General features: G+C 40.1%; 1 protein-coding gene across 2 annotated transcripts in view; it reads left to right on the top strand.

Annotated features, from left to right (window-relative positions):
* The window catches only part of arhgef10la (Rho guanine nucleotide exchange factor 10 like a), a 156,471-nt gene that overhangs the window by 103,031 nt on the left and 36,558 nt on the right, over positions 1 to 16,882 (top strand). The gene's annotated exons all lie outside the window — the stretch shown is intronic.

Genomic DNA, 16,882 nt, shown 5'->3' with positions numbered 1-16,882 from the left:
GCAATTATCTTGTTTTCATCATCATTGGAAGCCAAAATTGTTTAATCACCCAGCCCCGAATTAGATGCTCACCAAACATCAGGCATCCAGCTGATGTTTTTTTAGGACTCGGGCAGAACCTAATGTTGTTTCTACTACCAAATCCAACAGGTGGTCTGTCTGCAATATTTAATTCATAGATACTAACACATTTCCATGTTGTGTAAAACTGATCTTTTTTGCAAGGTTTACTCTGCAAAGGGGTATGTGCTGTGGAATTCAGTATAACATACAGTGCCTTGCGAAAGTATTCGGCCCCCTTGAACCTTTCAACCTTTCACCACATTTCAGGCTTCAAACATAAAGAAATAAAATTTTAATTTTTTGTCAAGAATCAACAACAAGTGGGACACAATCGTGAAGTGGAACGAAATTTATTGGATAATTTAAACTTTTTTAACAAATAAAAAACTGAAAAGTGGGGCGTGCAATATTATTCGGCCCCTTTACTTTCAATGCAGCAAACTCACTCCAGAAGTTCAGTGAGGATCTCTGAATGATCCAATGTTGTCCTAAATGACTGATGATGATAAATAGAATCCACCTGTGTGTAATCAAGTCTCCGTATAAATGCACCTGCTCTGTGATAGTCTCAGGGTTCTGTTTAAAGCGCAGAGAGCATCATGAAGACCAAGGAACACACCAGGCAGGTCCGAGATACTGTTGTGGAGGAGTTTAAAGCCGGATTTGGATACAAAAAGATTTCCCAAGCTTTAAACATCTCAAGGAGCACTGTGCAAGCAATCATATTGAAATGGAAGGAGTATCAGACCACTGCAAATCTACCAAGACCCGGCCGTCCCTCCAAACTTTCATCTCAAACAAGGAGAAAACTGATCAGAGATGCAGCCAAGAGGCCCATGATCACTCTGGATGAACTGCAGAGATCTACAGCTGAGGTAGGAGAGTCTGTCCATAGGACAACAATCAGTCGTACACTGCACAAATCTGGCCTTTATGGAAGAGTGGCAAGAAGAAAGCCATTTCTCAAAGATATCCATAAAAAGTCTCGTTTAAAGTTTGCCACAAGCCACCTGGGAGACACACCAAACATGTGGAAGAAGGTGCTCTGGTCAGATGAAACCAAAATCGAACTTTTGGCCACAATGCAAAACGATATGTTTGGCGTAAAAGCAATACAGCTCATCACCCTGAACACACCATCCCCACTGTCAAACATGGTGGTGGCAGCATCATGGTTTGGGCCTGCTTTTCTTCAGCAGGGACAGGGAAGATGGTTAAAATTGACGGGAAGATGGATGGAGCCAAATACAGGACCATTCTGGAAGAAAACCTGTTGGAGTCTGCACAAGACCTGAGACTGGGACGGAGATTTATCTTCCAACAGGACAATGATCCAAAACATAAAGCCAAATCTACAATGGAATGGTTCACAAATAAACGTATCCAGGTGTTAGAATGGCCAAGTCAAAGTCCAGACCTGAATCCAATCGAGAATCTGTGGAAAGAGCTGAAGACTGCTGTTCACAAACGCTCTCCATCCAACCTCACTGAGCTCGAGCTGTTTTGCAAGGAAGAATGGGCAAGAATTTCAGTCTCTCGATGTGCAAAACTGATAGAAACATACCCCAAGCGACTTGCAGCTGTAATTGGAGCAAAGGTGGCGCTACAAAGTATTAACGCAGGGGCCAAATAATATTGCACGCCCCACTTTTCAGTTTTTTATTTGTTAAAAAAGTTTAAATTACTCAATAAATTTCATTCCACTTCACGATTGTGTCCCACTTGTTGTTGTTTCTTGACAAAAAATTTAAATTTGATATCTTTATGTTTGAAGCCTGAAATGTGGCGAAAGGTTGCAAGGTTCAAGGGGGCCGAATACTTTCGCAAGGCACTGTATCTCCTGATCAATTTTTATTGATGAAGTGTGTTTGTTGAAATGCAATGAGACCTGCGCTTACTACGAATCTAGTTGTCCATTTTGGGGCCACTCTTAGGCTTTGAAGCTTTGTAAACATGTACCACAGCTCTCGCCACACAAGCAGACCAATGCTGCTGATCCTCTGAGTTCAAAGCGGGGAGACAAGCTTTTTGCATGCAGAATATGAGAACACAGGAGGAAGCGTCAGTCTAATTTCTCTGTGTGACGCTTGATCACAACAGACCTGTCGCTGCTGCTGATATGGCCCTGGCCCTTCTGGTCAGCGTGGCTCAGCTCTGCAAAACCCAACTGCAGACACACCAAACATGTCACTGTCACAAATACAGGGGGCAGTGACAGCACACAAGCTCTGACTGCTTAACACTCCCGATCAAAGAGGACCTCTCACTGAGGTCAGGGCAGAAGTCAAACTTTGGCATTTGCAGAGAACAACTCTGAGAGAGTTGTGACAGTTTCCAACATCCTGGCTAATGTAACAGGAGTGTACAGAGGTCAGGCTTTCCTCTTTGTAGATCTGGATCTCTCCTCTGCCCGCACTAAGCAGCAGCAGCACTCAACTTTATTGAACTCAAGTAATGGTTAGAAGCTACTTTCAAGCCCAAAAGCAGCAACACCAGCTGTGCCGCCTCCCTTTATGTCAGCAGCAAACACAGACCCAAAATCACAGAGAGGCAGTTGTGGTGGGTGGGCACTCCCGGTGTGAATCTTGACTGACATATGCTGCTATTAACAGGCGGCTATAGAGGTGTGCGTATTATATATATTTTTAAATAAGACTAGAAAATGCACACAAACATGCACAGTGATCAGAGCCTATTAGATATGTTTGATTTGTTGATATTTTTTTATCTTGTAGTGCATGATTCAGAGTTCTCGAGAACCTTCAAAAATTGATCCGTTAAAAAAAATCATGTTATTAATGGTCATTTGAATGTGCAGCATTTTCTCTTTTTTGGCATATCTATTCATTTTGCTTAAACATTATTTTTCATCGCAGTTGCAGGTAAAGATTTGGCTACACTCATATTATTAGTATTATAATATTTGTAGGATTAGATGCCAGTGGTGGCTGCGTAGGATTGTTTCCGACTCGTCCTTTGCACGAGTGTGTGTCGGTCACACAGAACTAGATAGAGAGACTTTATTGTCCACCGTAGTGGACGTTTGTCTTCAGATTTGCTCAAAGATACATACAACACGTTAAAACAATACAACATTAGAAACACACAGAAGTACAATATACAAGAGACAATAGTGCAAACTGCCAGTCGGAGCAATAATTTATATAAATAAACAGTAACAGCATCAGACTGTTCAGATATTTAGAATAAAGACTAAACAACTTTGATTAAAATGTTCTGATATATTTCATTTCCATTTCTTTTGTAACGCAATGTTGCTAATGGCACAATTATTTTCTCATCATTATTTTATTCCTTCTAGGATTAGTCTGCTACCTACATGTATTTATGTTGATGACAGTATATTCATTGGAGAAAAATGATTTAATAAAAAAAGACAAAGTCATTTGATACCATCAGTCACTTTATTCAAATTTAGAATTTTTATTTTACAATTTGCAGACAAACTCCCTTACACTGTTTAACTTGAAGAAATACATTTAACGCAATCTTTCCCTAACTAGACCTTAATTAGGCATACATTTGCCTCATTAAGGTGCAGATGAAGATTTAGATACAGAAACAATGCAATAAATGTATTTCTTTTGCAAGGTAGACAGTGTGCAGGAGTTTGTCTGCCATTGGTGTCCTACTTGTCCTTCTCCTACGCACCTGTTTTGAAATAAATGTTCTTTGATTTCAGGTGACAATTTCATCATCAAAAACATCAAGAGAAGCTTTGAATATATAAAAAAGAGAGTTATATTAAATACATAGAGGAGTTATATTGGATATCTTGGTATCTGATAAGACAGTAACCTTAACTCTATATTAACACTCTGATTACTAAATTTAAACAGTAAAATAGCTTTCCTATTTTGCATAGAAAACAATTGTAGAATCAATATTTTCATCTGTTTTATATTATGGGGAAGCTATATAGGGAAATGATGTTGCCTTTACATTACAGTCACAAGATGCTGTCTCCCTCTCAGCCCTGGTTCATTATTTTTGATCCTTACAGCACCTGCCACTGCCATCTCTACCAAAAAGTCGGCTGGCCACATATGGCTGTGAGGTGGTACCATCTCTGGTTTTCATTCATCTATAAAGCTTGGCTACAGATGCTTCGATCCTGTATTTCATCCCTTTTAACTCTGAACCCAAATGATCTTGGTACTCACTCACAGAATGGGTGGTAGCTCTACATTCCCTCGATCAGAACTGAACTTGGAAAAATACGATTATCTTACATTGCTACTTAAATATGGAATAATCTGCAAAAGCCCTTAAACCCTGACTCCCTGCCACCATTACGGCTATTCAAACTCCTAATTTCAGATCTTGTTTTAATTGATTGTAAACAGTTTTATCAGATATCTACTCCATAGCATGTTTATTATCCTGTATTTTACTTTTATGAGGCAGAGCACGTCGTCCGCTGAATGGAAGGTTGATGGTTCAATCCCCAGCTCCTCCAGTCCGCATGTAGAGGTATTTTTGGGAAAGATACTGAACCCCATATTGCTCCCAGTAGCTGTTTCATTACTGTGTGAATGCATTTGAGTGTTTCAAAACTGAGTAGCATGTGGCAGCTTGAATGCACTGCAAAATCTAACAAATCGATTTTACAAAAAACCCCTGCATTTATAGGAAACCGATTGCCTTTAAAAATATGTGTAAATAAATATAACTATTAATTTTAATATATATTAACTTGATATCAAATTGTTCAGTTTAAATAAAATGTAGTCATATTTACTTAATTTTGTGAAGATGCTGCAACTTAAAAATGATAAGTTTAATTAAATCAATCAAGTTTTAGCAACTTTGGTAAACAGTATACTGTGCTATATATCTGTATTCTGCCGGTTACACGATAGTCAATGATAGTATTTTCTTAAACATGTTAAGAAAACAGAACTCCTAACTTTATCACTGGCAAAATCCCCTTTGTCATGATCAGGTTAAGTCAGACTAACTTGGTTTACGGAAGTTGCCAACACTTAGAATGAACAAGATCATTTCACTTGCCATTTTTAAGTTGCAAAAACTTCACAGAATTAAGTAAATACAGCTAAATTTCGAGTAAACTTAACACAATATAAAGTGCTCATAAATTAAGATTTATAGTTATATGTACTTTCCTTTTTCAAGGCAGTTGGTTTCCAAGATTATTACAAAATGAACGCTTCGGCCACCAGTGTATGAATTGTGTGTGAATGAGTGAATGTGACTCATAGTGTTAAAGCTCTTTGAGTGGTTAAACAACTAGAAAAGCTGTACAAGTGCAGATCCATTTACCATTTGTTGTTGCTTTGTATGATTTAATTTCTATTTCAACTGGTTTGCACATTGATTGTCTGTTTATTTTTAATTTATTTGAGTTTGCTTATTGATTGTTTTTTTAAGTCTTTGTTCATGCTCAGCATCTTTAAAAACAAGATTCTCCGTCAGTTAATTCCGCGAGTTGTAAATAAAGCTTTGATATTATGACGGGCTGCCCACAGAACAGCTTCTCACTACCACTTATTGTCTCGGACAGCAGTACAGGTTGTGCTGCCTGAGTAGGCAGCAAAGTTGCTGTGTGTAATGAAATGAATAGCACAAATACCCAAGAGGCTGTGTTAGCATCAGCATGCTAATGTAGTCATGTCATCATTACATCCCGTGTACCTAAGCTTTTAATTAATTTACTAAACAGCTGGATCAGGAATGGAGAAAAGGATTTGAGATTTTTTAATTTGCTGCTAATGACAGGATCAAGGTGTTTTTTAAACGCTGAGTCTGTTTTTTACAGTAAGGCTGTGCTAAAGAGATTCATTTACTGCATGTAAGTTCAGTTGTCTTATTATAATTTACATGGGAATTACATAGTAGTTACATGGTTTGTGTTACTCATGATTTTCTCTGTCTGGCCACTGTGCATTTTCTTTCCCCTTCATGACTCTCCTTTCCAATAGAGGGCAGTGCAGTGCCTGTATATACATGGAAAGGGCAGACACACCCACCGTTTGACAGCGGGGTCATTTGCAAAGGGCCTGATCTGTTGCTGTGACAGTTAACATACTAATTACAGGGAATCATAGACACTCTAGCAATGCCTCAGAGTAGAGTCCTCCTTCTCTGGCCCTGGGTTTCTGCTCACTCTGTACTTGTCAAGATAGTATGCAGGAACAAATTATGTACCCAGAAGGGAAATCCTGCAGATCTGCTAAATGTGCTAATTCGGTCACATTCTTCCTCTGTGATTATACATCAATGTGGAGAGGGCGATAGGCAAAAACTGCATCAATTCAAAAGGAAAGGGAAGAAAGCCCTTTCTCCTCTTTGATTTCCTATTGTGCCAAAGCAATCCTGTCTGTTGCAGTAATATGTTCTCTCCTTATTCTCTGCTCTGCTAATTAGTCTTCCTGCTACTTGCTCTCAAGATATGGACAACTACCACTCTGAATGCTGCTTAATTTGTTGTTGTTAGCCGTGTTGGGAGATTTAAGGACAGGCTGTCTTTACGTTCCACTCTCTTTTAAAGCAGGTGCAAATATGAACTTTTTGTGGGATTTAAAAAATATTGTCACTTCAGTTTAATTGGTGTATGCTGAAACTAATGAGTTGACTTGATCTTTGCTTTTTCAGCTCTGTCATAAAACAGATGATTCGCATAGGACAATAAAGAGGTATTTCACAGCTGGAAAGATGGTGTTCCCATCAAATTAGGCTGTCTGTGCAGTAGAAAGACACAAATACCTTCAAAATTGGTGGAACATAACCAGAGAAAAGAGACTGTGGAATTTGCTTTTGCTTAATAGGTAGAAAACCCACAACTACCAGAATGTACCGATTGCCCTGGACCAAGAAACACATCTGCTAGTGGGTGACATAATCCAAGCTTTGCTGTTTTTCCAGCGCGGATATGCTGGCCAGCTGGTAACAAACAATCCCGAATGACAGTTAAGCCAAATAATGTTTCTGAAAAACATTTGAGACAAAAAATGGACAACAAATTAACAGAATCTTGGTTCATATTTGGTCAGCACTGCTTAGTCTTACTGTTTCATCTCAGATTTTTTAGCGTACAGGAAAGAGTATGGCGTCCACTTCCTGTTAACAAATTCTGGTATTACAGCCAAACAGTGCACTAAAATATGTTTCTGAAAACATTTCAGGTGAGAAACAGCCTCAGTTGTTACAATACAGGAAAAAGTATAGCATCAGCTTTTTGCTCAAAAACTCTTGTATTATAGCCAAACAGTGACATTATAAGGGAGAAATAGGCAGTACACCTCCAAAAACTTGGTTTGTATTTGATCAGCACTGCTTAGTTTTACTGATGGGTTTCAGTATTTTTCAGCGTCGGTTTTTTACTGTCCGAGAATCGGTACAGCACCCATTTCCTGTTTACACATTCTTGTATTACAGTCAAACAGTGCACTAAAATATGTTTCTGAAAACATATCAGGCGAGAAATAGGAAACATACAAGTCTTGAGGCCGTTAGACTGATATATAAACTCTAGACTCTATATATCCGTGGTAGCGGGCATGAAGAAATAAGCCGAAGTACAATCAATAGTTTGAGCACCAGCCCAAGACCCAGCAAAAATCACTAAGCATCATCCAGCGACTTTGATCTGAGAGATGAGCAGAGAGACCTGGGTGCTGGTAAGATGGTAGAAGTGTACCACAGTTCATTTACAGATACTACCCCCGTTGTCAATACAAATCTGGTTGAAAATTGGCAAAGTATCCCCTTTATTATTGTCAAGAAATGAAATAATTAGTTCAAAATTATCAAAATACAGGCATAAAACAATGGGCCTAAAGTGGTGTGGGTGAACAATCAGATCAGCGTTTGTGAAACAGTTGTGATTTCTGTTTGTCTTATGTTGTGCCAAACAGGCCACCACAGAATTGGGAGCCAAGGATTGTAAGGGGCAGATTCAAATTTGGGAGGTGCTCCTTGATGTGCAGAGCTTCCTTGGCATAAGTAGCTGCAAACACCACATGGCTAGGACTGAGCTGGCACCAGAGCTGCCTTTGTTCTGCGTTTCCTGCCATCTGATATTAAGGATTATAGAAAGCCTTTTCCACTCTTGTGCCCAGGGTTTCATCTAGTACCCCATGTTGACAAACAGTTGTGTCAGTTTCTGTCTTTGAGGTGGGTAAAGATCGCTCATCCAAAGCTTGTCTGAGCCCTGCGCGGATGTCTCCTGTCTCTGGCAAAAGGGAAGTGAAGATGGAGGAAGTGATTGACTACACAGAGAAGTTTTGGCCCGTAGTCCTCTTTTGAACCCATTAATGCAGGGGCAGTACGCTGCTTTCATCCAGAGTTGGAACTGCCATGGCCGCAGGAGTCAGCGGTGTGGGTGTGTGGATACGTGTGTGTGTGTGTGTGTTTTAGTGTGTGTGTGAAGAGGGGGCATAGCGACACAGCGAATTTGCATCACATTTGTTGGGCGTGTTGCAATCGTACAGCTAGGAGCGGTGAAGGACACGAGGAAGAAAATCTCAGTCGAGTCATGAATATGAGTTTGTGATGTCCTACCAATGTCAGGCTGTGGCTCTGAGCAGCGATATGCAAAACCACTCTCCAACTTCATTCCACTTATTGCTGATATGATCTGTGGCACAGCCAGGGGAGACAGGGAATCGTTACTGTACAGACAGTGGTTATTAAATTGAGGGAAATGTCCTGAGCCGGTTTTAATAATAAGCTGATGCCGCAAGTCCTAACCACCTCTAAAGGACCTGATAGAGGCCTATCAAGAGTTAAAAGTCAGACTGTCTACTCAGCCCTGTCGTGCAGATGGTTTAATCTTATTGTCTTCAAATGACTTTGAATATTCTGAACATAACGCAGGCCTGCGAGCACAGCAGGTGGTTGGCCCTTTGATCTCTGCGTGTAGATGCTGGTGGAATTTAAATCACAGGGTGACATCGAGCTCATGAAATCATAACATGAAAAGCAAGTTCCAACTTTGATCCTGTTGTCCTTTTGTATTAGGTTCATTATGAGGGTATGATGTATTGGAAAACAGATAATGAGCAAACAACATTTTGCTGTCCCCGTACATTGTGTGTCCACAAACATTGTGTGTGTAAAAGGGCTTATGTAGCATATTGTACACTGTATATACACTCAGCTGTATGATCATTTAAAGGATGCAGTTTGTGATGCTGTTGTATTACATTACACAGAGAGCCGTCTCTGTTATTTAGCTTACCCTCATTAGTATAAATGGGACGGCCAGAATAAACATAGCACCTGTCAGTATAACAGAATATAACTCAGCAGCATTACAAATTGCTGCATCACAAATTGCTGCCTCCCAAATGGCGAGACTGTATCAACAACACTCTAAATCGAGGGCCTTATTTCAGGATCGTTGTTTCAAATTGCACTTTTTTAGCTTGGTGTACCAAATAAACTGGCAGCTAAGTAGGGCTGTCCATTGAAAGTCAAAGGCTCGAATTATCAGTCAGAGACCCTCAATTGACTGAGATTGCTTCAAGTTGTCAAGTTTCTTTGCAGTGTACTCCTGGGGATGTTTGGTCCCAGATTTTGCTGCGGAGTGAGCACAGCAGCACAGAGGAAGAGAGAGATTTCACCGTAGGGTGAAGAAGTGGTGAATTTACAGCTCATAAAAAGTCAATATGATACAGTTTCTGGCTTCTGTTGATATCTAGTGTCGGCAAAAAATGTTGTGCATTTGTGATCTGTAGTTAGCGCTGTTAGCTCGTTTACTATATGACATGATTCCCGCTATCACACTGAATGTACCATGGAGCCAGTTCAGACTTTAGAACTTTGTATGGAAAACAAAACGAATCGGAAAATCCTTGTATTGAACTGCCACATCCGATTCAACTGGCATAGTTCTGTTTGAATTTTTCTTTTTCTTATTTTAGTTAAAAGAATGACAGTTTATAAATATAATATGTCAGTATGTCTATCCAATCGCCAGAAGAAAATGTTTGAATTGTACATTTTTGCAAACCACAAAGATGTTACATTTTTACATTTCATGCAAAGCATATCATCAGAAGATGAAGGGGATAGTTGATGGCGTTGCGACCAATGTTAAAGACCAACAAACAAAACCTTTTTTATTTTCTTTGTTGTTGTTGGTTTTTGTTTTAAATTTAGCAAGACATCAGCTGCATTTCCAGCCAAGATTGTCACCCAAAGTGAATGTTTTTTTAAGATACACTTTTTCAGCATTGGTTGTGCCATCAACATTTGGTATTTTAAGTCAAATCATGATCTTTTCCAACAGCAGTGTTGTTGAATTGTGAAGAATTGCAAAGTTCCAATGTATTCACTTTGCAGAAACCCAAACCGTTGTGAATAAAAGGAAAATAGAATCATGGTTTGTTTGTTGTAAACTCAAGTAATCCAACATCATGCCCTATTTGCATCCCAATTATTTGAGTGCACTAATCATCCAAAGTGTGTACATTGTACTGTGCCCTAGAAGCACCCTCAGTGGAACAAAAAAAAAGTTGTCACACATTTGTTCTATTTTTTTTTTTTTTGTAAAAACCCACAATTGAATGCTTTGGCTGTGATGGATATCAAAAATGACCTTTATGCAACATTATACCTGTTGATGAAACAATGATGATGCAAGTGTCCGAAATCCTTATTTAGTCCTTTTTGACTGGATGAAGGAGTGATTTCAGACACAGCGGGAGTCATGTCAGTTTACCTCATACTTTTAGAGAAACCTTTTGCTCTCTTCTTCAGGGCAAAAGTAAATTGTTGAGCAATAAAAGCAAATATGCGTCATTGGAATATAGTTAAGCCTGCAATTAAGGACTAATTTTTAGCATACTTGCCTTTATTTCAGAGCCAGGTGAGTTGACCCTGTGTTCTTGGTGAATTGACTCAGAATAATGTGGTTTGCCACCAAAGGCATAATGCATTCTCTTAGGAAAAAAAATCTCCTGTTTTTCTGCAAAATATGATTATTATCCCCGAATGATAAAAAAGTTTTCATGAAAAAAAGTCAACTATTGTTCAGAGGAACAGCAGATATTTTTTCTCAAAGTAAGACATTACAGCTTTTGTAAAATACAATATTCTGCTTCAAATTATCAGTAATAAAGGGTCAGTTCAACTGACTGATGAAAGGGAACATGAGACCTTAATTCCAAATTAAACTATGTTTCAGTGACTTATCTATGTCTTTGTTTTCATAAAAGGTTTTCTGATAATTCTGGGATAATAATCTCATTCGTTCAGACAAACGGCATTTTTTTCTCTCTTAATCAAATGCTTTTGTAGATGCTGTCACCCTGCACAGATGAAATCTGGTGATTCTCTCACTTCTCAGTTTCACTGGTCAGTCACACTCATTGAACAGTTGCTAAACGTCACTTTCTTTTGCTCATTCAAATTTCACCATCTGTTTTTCAGTTTTTCCTTTTTTTAAAGAAAAATCACATGGATATTTCTTGACAACATTTTTACCATTCTCCTTTTATTAAAAGTACAACTTTTGCATTATTTTAGGTCCTTGCTTGCTTGCCTCCTCTGGCACAGGAGTAAAAAACAATCAAAGAAGGAAAGTAGGAAAGGTCACACCTTCCTTCTTCTGTGTCTAGTAGTATCATCCAAATGGATATAGTCTATTAGCAGATTGAAGGGAATTTTAGTGTAATGGTCAGAAATCTGTCACTCAATTAGGACCGGCTGCAGAACAAGTTTTAGTGCACAAAAGGTGCTGAGCGGACATACAACTTATGTTGACATGAAAGGTCAAATCAAGAAAAAACATGATTAACAAACTCAGCATCCTTTGATATTTCATGAAGAAATCAATGCTGAAATGCCATTCTCCATCAGCCTTCCTGTTAACCCGAGCAGCAACTTTGCAAGCTTCTCATGTTGCGGGCTTGTTTAGTGTGCATTACCTGTAGCAGTGCTCTGGATGTAAGTAATTTCAGGTTGACTGGCAATTCACTCTGCGGCTGTCCTGCCTGTAGCCTTAGGCGGTGGGGTTGCAGTGGGGAGGGAGCGCCAGCACCAGTCAATTACCAGTTAATAAACAGTGGAAGTTTTCTATTAGTGCTTGTTAGTGCGTGTAAAAGATTGTTGGTATGTGGAATTGGGGGAAGGCACTGTGACTATGGAATTACAAAAAAAATACAGCCATATTTCTTTCCCTGGGTCTAATATACAGCACCCAGAACTCTGTCCGCATGCCGTTTATGGAGATAATATTTGTTATTTGATTTCCAGCAGACTATACGGTGCAATATAGAGCATTTGCAGACTCATTTTTTTCATTTGAACGGGGCAGAAATGTGTGCTCAGTATTTTCACTTAATACAGTATTTCATAAGTGACTATAGAGGACTCTTTCCAATAAAGAGAATCAATTACATAAGCACGGTGGAGGCCAAACAATGCAATGCTGGCTGCAGTGTGTCTTGTCATTGATAACATTGTGGGCCCCTGGTGGATGTGATGCATGAGCCCTTTTTGGAATTGCAGTTGTCACAAATCTGATGTGTGGTAAATCCCCCCATGCATTTGAGAGCAGATTTCACAGTGCTTACTGAGGAATATTGCTGTAAGGAAAATCAGTGCACCTGAGTAGCCTTGGGAAGTAAAACAACATTAATTGGATTTGGGAAAGTCACTCTTACCAAGGGGACACCGCTCTGACAGTCTGACAGCCGAAAGCATGAATCATTAAAACCCTCCCTGTCATATTAGACCACTACCAATAACTGCCGCTTCTTCCATTTGTTGACACACAGAGCCAAAAGCTGTGGGTGTGTGTAACTAGGCAGAAAATGTTTGCAGTAGATAAAAGACAGTCACAATAAATGGTCCCATCCATTCTGTCCTGCAGGAATGGGTGTAATTACACACGTTTTACATTTATCTTCCAGGAAAGCAATGCATGTGCCTCTGCTAACCATTGCCACCTGGATCCAGCATATGGGCTGGCGCCCTCTTGGGGTAATGGGTGGGGCGGACTCTCTGTCGACCATTGGGTCATTGGTAACCAGCAGCTGGGAGGCCGCCCTCTCATCACATCAACAAATCTCGCTTTAATTAGCTCACCTGCCCGTTTCCTCCCTTTTCCTACCCACGCTCCCCGAAGTCCTCCATCAAACCTCCCTCAGCCGGCTTACAGGCTCACCTTCCTCTCTCATCCTTCCTCCACACCTGGGAATAGCTTGAGCTTCTCTACTTCACACCTACAGCTACACACACACACTCTCACACACAGAGTGCTATAAACAAGACAGACAATTGACTTGGAGAAAGCTTGGATCTCATTGATTTTTAAATGGTGCCTCGGTGATACCTTATTAGCATTTGGATCGCCACAGAGATGGTCATAGCTGAAGACCGCTTTTCCTTTGTGTATGGTGAAATAATTTGCACATTCACAGGTGGAAATGATCCACACAGGCTTTGCTGTTATGTTCAGCTAGTCTCTTCCCAGTGGCTGTTTAAAGAAGTTCAATAAGTGGACCAATGGTTTACTGTATTGATCATAGCCACTGTCTACACTTTAATGTGAACACAATCTTTCCTCGTCTCAGTATCCTTGTGTACATGAAGCCCAGTGAACCGTTCTCATAAAATGTTGCTTGTTCAGATGTATTATTCCAAAATGATAATATAAAAAAACATGTTTAATGTTATTTAAGCCTTTTAGATTTAAATAACACTAGGGATGTCGGTTTCAGTTAATTTTGCTTTTGATTGCCTGCTCCCATAAACTTTTAACTAACCAGTTAATTTTTAAGAAAATAAAGCAAATTGATGTTAAATATAAGAGGCCTCCCCTTTTAGTCCAGCACTTTGTTGACTTGGTGAGCTTTAGCTCTGTATTTCAAAGCACTAAACCATTTAGAAGAAGTGAAGTTTTAATGTTTTTTAATGTAAATGTCTTGTTTTTAATTTTCTGTTCAGAAAGTTCCCAACCCCCAGTCTCCACTGGTTAGCTAACATAAACCTTAGCTGCTCTGCACTGTACAGCACCCGGGTTGGTGGGAGATAGCTGGTTGCATCGTGCATCAGTGACGGGACGGAAAAATGGTGGCCACCCTGTGCTCTCCTACCAGGAATACTCATTGAGTAAATGGCTTCATTATAACCACAAACCGCTTTATTGTTAACTATGTTAGCATACACAGGGTGGCTGTGGCTCAGGTGGTAGAGCAAGTCATCCATTGATGGAATAACAATAAACTGGGTAGCATATAGCACCTGGTACGGTATCCTCGGCCACAAATGTGTACGTTAATGGTTGAATGTGACTCGTAGTGTGAAAGCTCTTTGAGTGGTTGAACGACTAGTAAAGTGCTGTACAGTGACCACTAGCTATGCTCACACTGCTAATGTTGCTAACAGAACTAATGGTGATAAAATAGTTTTCTTTTGTATAACCTTTATTTAACCAGAAAACATTTTTCATTTTTATTGTAAATGCATATTGGTCACATTAACTTCTAATAATTGGTATCACTATGGGCCCTGAAAAAACAATGTCGGTCGACCCCTAGTAATCACCAAATGAGCAGTGCGGCTACCTCCAAACAGAATCAGTTGGTTTGCAGTGCATCAAAGTGAAGAGTAGCAAAATTAACCGAAAGACCGACATGTGAAACCAAGCATATTTTCGCTGCATCCCCATACATGCATCCCAAATTGTAATGTAATGTTCAGGAATTGGCTGTAAATGGGCCAGCAGCTCATTGCTAGAACAATATTACAAAATGAGATTTCCTCTTTATAACCACAATTATTTTACAAGAGGATTCAATTTTTTCAAATGGTGGATATCTTATAAAGGATGAGCCCCTTCATTTAAATATCAGCTCTCTGTCTGAAATGCACATTCCTGCCTTTGAATACCTTATGAAGTTGTGATGGGCTGTTCTGACGGAGTGGAGGAATCCCACTAGTATTTCCAGACAGACTCTAGAGAGTGCTAACATACAAAGCAATCTAGGTCTGAGAAGATTGGCCTACAATGCTTGCCAGTCTCAGGTGACTGATAAAATCCAACCACCATCGAACTACCAGTACCGGTCATTATAGTGCTTCGGTCCCTCTGGTCCACCGCCGCTCTCTGCTTCTTAACCACAGGGCTTCCATATGGACACTATTATGGCGGCCGCTTAATTACCTATCAAAAAAACATTTCATTGCACTTGACAGCGGACTAGCAGAAGGGGGAGAGGGAGAAAAAAAGACAGAGACAGAGGAAAAAGCAGGCATGAAAAAAGAGTAAAAGATGGGAATGAGAAATGGGAAAGTGGGACTGAGAGATTGATAGAGAGGATGAGCCATGCATCTGCGTCGTGAATTTGAATAGATCGAGACAGACATGGTGGGGGGTGGGGGGGTAGCCTCGCAGTGCAGATGGGGATAGCAGCAATCTGGCCAGATTTTTTTTTTTTTTTTTTTTTTTAGTGTTTACAAACAAGAGAGAAAAAGGGGGAGGGTCCTGGCCAGGAGAGGCTATAAATTACCTGTGATTGATGCTTGCTGCCGTGGAGGACGACAGTTAAAGACGTGCGGTGCTCATCGCTGACCCTCTCCTCGCTCCCTCCTCCCCCTCCCAATCCCGCACACTCACCGGGTCCCAACCCCCCTCACCGACCCCAGCAACACACAATTAGCTGTTCCGTCTGTCACATGGCCCACCCTTAGCGGTCATACACCAAAATAATAATCATTTCCTACCAGACAGACTGCTGGTTGGAAAAGCAGCTTTCACCACGGGGGGTTAGATGCATCAGCCACACGACACACACACTACACTGTAAATGTCAAGCTCCATCACTCCATTTCAGGCAAACAAATCTGCTTTATGTCGAAGGATTATTGATTTTTTTTCACTCTCACAAATGTTGGCTTTTTTATTGATAATAGATAGACTGATGTCTTGGTTCAGGAGTTACGGTGCATGTTCAGGACCCTTGTAGGCGGACAGCAAAAAAGTAACAGCAAAACTAGGCATGATAACAAATCTAATGGTATAAAAATAAGAATTATGTAATGGAAGCTAAAACAAGGCCAAAACCCCAATGCACCTCCAATAATAACTGAAATGTCAAGCATTGTTTTTGGTGTTTCAGTGTGTTGTGTTTAGTGAGTCACAACCAGTGTTTCCATTAAGATTGGTTACCGAACTTGGTTCTTTTGAGGATACTGGCCAAATTACGCTGATTTTACGGAATAATGATTCACGTGTGATCACGCTGCCAGTTGTCGGTATCTCCGCCACAGTGCAGAGCTGCCTGACTAACCTTCAGAGAGGAGGCCGAAGCGGCGTGAAACTGAGAAGCCCGCCAGGGAGCTTCACTGCCACTCTATCAGCTTCTCACCTAGTCAAAACTATTGCTGCAGTGCCAATCAGTTGCAATAGTTGAGGCTTCTGGTCTATTTTCTCTTCTGTATTATTTTAATAATAGCCTAGTATCCCTGCTAGATGAGCAGACATACCAGATAAAACCAGAGGAGCAGAATTGTGTTTTAGTCCACCACAACTTGTTCAAAAAATGAAATATTTCTTAATACAGAGAACGGAAAGTACAGAAAAAACAAAATGTACCATTGAGTACTTGTAACAGTATTGGTTCAAATATGAAGGGTACCCACCCTAGTTTCCGTACACTTAGATTTAAAGAGGCCCCACGGTCATGGAAAACCTGAAAAAATATCATAGAATGCCACAGTATCTTTTACCAGGTCTGGAAAAGTCCTGGAAATTTTTGGAAAAGTCATGGAATTGTGTTGCATGTAATGAAAATTCTGTAGTTATTGGCGTAACATAGCTCTGCTC

Source organism: Plectropomus leopardus, chromosome 2, assembly GCF_026936395.1.
Source record: "Plectropomus leopardus strain MGB_pleo_1.0 chromosome 2, ASM2693639v1, whole genome shotgun sequence".
NCBI classification, from domain to species: Eukaryota; Metazoa; Chordata; class Actinopteri; order Perciformes; family Serranidae; genus Plectropomus; species Plectropomus leopardus.
Note: the sequence above shows the minus strand (reverse complement) of the source record. Positions and strands in the feature narration are given on the sequence as shown.